The sequence below is a fragment of the Corvus brachyrhynchos genome, unplaced genomic scaffold, assembly GCF_000691975.1.
Source record: "Corvus brachyrhynchos isolate BGI_N302 unplaced genomic scaffold, ASM69197v1 scaffold523, whole genome shotgun sequence".
NCBI classification, from domain to species: domain Eukaryota; kingdom Metazoa; phylum Chordata; class Aves; order Passeriformes; family Corvidae; genus Corvus; species Corvus brachyrhynchos.
The window spans coordinates 1869304-1872298 of record NW_008237265.1 but is presented as its reverse complement, the minus strand read 5'-3'; the positions used below and the strand labels follow the sequence as shown (position 1 = coordinate 1872298).

The window sequence follows — 2995 nt, the reverse complement described above, 5'->3', positions numbered from 1 at the left end:
TCCCGGGCCGCCGTCCCGCCCTGCCAGGGTAAGCTGCTCCCGCCGGAGCGCAGGGGATGCCAAGTGGGAAAATCAAGTTTCGGGAACTACGTGGGGATCGGCACATTGGCTCGCGTCTGCCTGATAATTTATGATTAACCAGGAGTGCGTTATCAACCCGGCGATGTCCAGGCTCATTCGGGAGGATCGCTTTGCTGCCTATTAAGGATGTGATAGACTAATATTTGCTATTGTTGCTGTTTTTTAGGTTCTCTTCTCCCTCTCTATCGAGTCTGCCCCTCCCTTCGCTAGCCTGTTTAAAACCAGCAAGCTTCATTTTCTTAGCAGACAAAGGTCGATCACAGCTTTTATTTCTGAATGCAAATGTTCTAGGACTTGTGCCAGTCCTGCCTTCATTGAGCACAATATAGCTGCTTTCCTGAATGGCGCTTCCCCCTTCCCTTCTAAAAAATAAAAATAGAAGGGAGCTTAAGAGAAGAAACAAAGTTGGGCGGTGCAAGTTTTTTACATTTATTTAATATTTCAGTCTGTGTGAAGCATTATTGAGCATCCCTGTGCAGAGCAGCTGTAACATAGCCATCAGCCAGTGCATGGGGTTTTTTTGTAGGGACACATACGAGAGAAGGGACCGGGTGGCATTGCTCAACTCCTGGCTTTGCAGGTAACTATCTGATGCTCTTCAGTCATTGTATCTCATCTCGGTTACGTTTCCTGATTTTTTTAGCGACGTGAATTTGAACATAAATATTTTCAGCATTCATGTATTAATTTTTTAATACCTGGAATTGTTCAGGATTAGTTTCTAATTACCATTTTTATAATATATTTTAAAAATACTATTTTTCAAGGCCTTTAAAGGTCCGTAGGTGCCAAAAGTGTATTTTCTTTTTATCTTTTATGTGTGCGCCCTGGCACATGCTCATGCACACTCCCACTCTCTCTCTCTTCGGCTGTTAATGAAGGAATTTATTTTAAGTAGAATACTTAAATATTAGAGTAATGCCATTTATAGACCAAAGTAGCATGTGGATAGAGACGTACTGAATTAGGCGCAATTTGACAGACGGTTAAACACTTAAGATTTATTACTGCTGTGAAATTGCCAGACTTATGATAATAGGTATTTTCAACTCTTTATATAGACTAGTCTATATAAAGAAATTAAAGTATCTGGAAATAAATATATTTTTAAGAAACTTTATGAGGAAATTAGTTCTTTCATATATATTTCTAAACCAAAATGCTTTTTCTGCACATTAGAAAAAATAGGAGGCTCGTGTAAAATATTTTAATCTTTTCCTGTTAATTTTATTTATGTCTAGGATTTAAAGTAAGTAACAGACCAAATACAATTAAGTTTGGGGGTTTTCTCTGCAAAAAAACCAACTCCAACAAAAAACACAAACAAACCAAAAAAAACCAAAAAAACCCCCAAAAACCAAACAACCAAACCAACCAACCAAAAAAAAGCCTCCCCCCCAAAAAAAAACCAAAATAATTTGAAAATACCTAGTGACTTATACAAAAATAGTTTTAAATTCAGGTCATTGACAGCACTGTATCAAAACCATCTCTATATTGGCATTGCATTAGAAGTGTTTTATGGCAACATAAACTAAAATACAACTCATAACTGTAAGTAGTAAAGCAGTATTTATTGGCTGATCATGCTCAAAGTAACTAGAGAATGTTTTAGTGAACTGCATAGATTAAGAAAGGAATTTAGGAGCATATTGCTTAGTGATAGCTAAAATTAATTTCTTCAAAGTAGTTTTTAGAGGCCTGTAGCAGCTACACAGTAAAATGCAAATAAAATATTAGTTGAGGGGTTTAACTTGTAGTCGTTATAAAATCACAAACTGCTGAACACTCCTCACTGAGAAATTTCAGAGTACTTGGGGATATTGCTCCTAATGATGCTATTTATCTAAAGAAGGTATTTTTTTATCCTTAGGTTGTGATACTTGGGGGCTGTTTTATTGATAAGCTTAAAGGAATATAAAATTGTTTCTTGCATATTAGTTCATTATTTTGTGGTGGCTTGCTAGAAATGACCTCTGAAAGTAAAAGAAGCAGAATTGCCTGGTTTATTTCACAGTGAGGGTTTCTGTAAGTATGCTGAAAATTAACATAGCAGTGTATAAAGACCACGTGCATGTTAATTGAAGAGGGATTAAAATCTATTCGTTAGATTGGCAATTTCCAGGGTTTAAATTTAAAATTATTTTTAGTCTGTAACTTGAAATATAACTGCTGCTAGAAGTATTCAGCCCCTCAGATGAATGTCTTCAGAAATTATGCATGTGAGCTGGAGCATTTACATTTTGAAAGTGTTTTGTGTTGGAGTGCCAAGATTCTCGTACAAAGTGTTTGGTGCATGGAATGAAGAATGAAAAGCATAGACAATACTTTGCTTAATTAAAAGATTTTTTAAATAGCTGGCTAGGATGATGTTTGGCATATTTTCAGATAATAATTATGAAGTTTTGCATATTTTCAGGTAATAATTGAGTGAAACACAGTGAGAATAATCTAAGATAGACTGAGTTGGGGGCAAAATGAGTGTTTCTCCCTCATCTCAATCCTCCAAATGGAAATTCTTCCTCCAAAAGGAAATTTAAGGAGTTGCTGATAAATGAACTCTCTCTTCTTAACCTCCCACCTGTCTTGGCTGAAAATCTGGCTTTTACCTATTAGTGTGGAGAACGTGGGGAGCACAAGGGCAAGGTCCATGTGTTCTAGGCCTGGGAGGGGTGCGGAGTGCTGGGCAGAGCCGTGCTCCGTGCATGGCACAGCAGCATGGTCTGCAGGCAGGTGGGCTACCATGGGACCCTTACTGCCAGAGATAGCAAGTGGGCCATCTGACTAAACTTTTTTAAATGAACTGGAATTTTGTACGGATGAACGCTGCCAGGTTTGGATTGGGGTAAGAAAGATTTTATTGTGGGTAAAGGAGAGGGAAAAAGGAGGAGGAGGTGGAGAGGAGAAAGGGAAA

The 2995-nt window shown here is 37.8% G+C and overlaps 1 long non-coding RNA gene across 5 annotated transcripts in view; it reads left to right on the top strand.

The window, feature by feature from the left end:
* LOC108445772 overlaps window positions 1-2995 on the top strand; it is a 121137-nt gene that overhangs the window by 22061 nt on the left and 96081 nt on the right. Inside the window, exon 1 of one of the 5 annotated variants that reach the window (XR_001860744.1) lies at window positions 1-28. The exons of the other annotated variants lie outside the window; for them this stretch is intronic. This is a non-coding gene — a long non-coding RNA (uncharacterized LOC108445772). The remainder of the gene's footprint in view (window positions 29-2995) is intronic. 5 annotated transcript variants of the gene reach the window in all.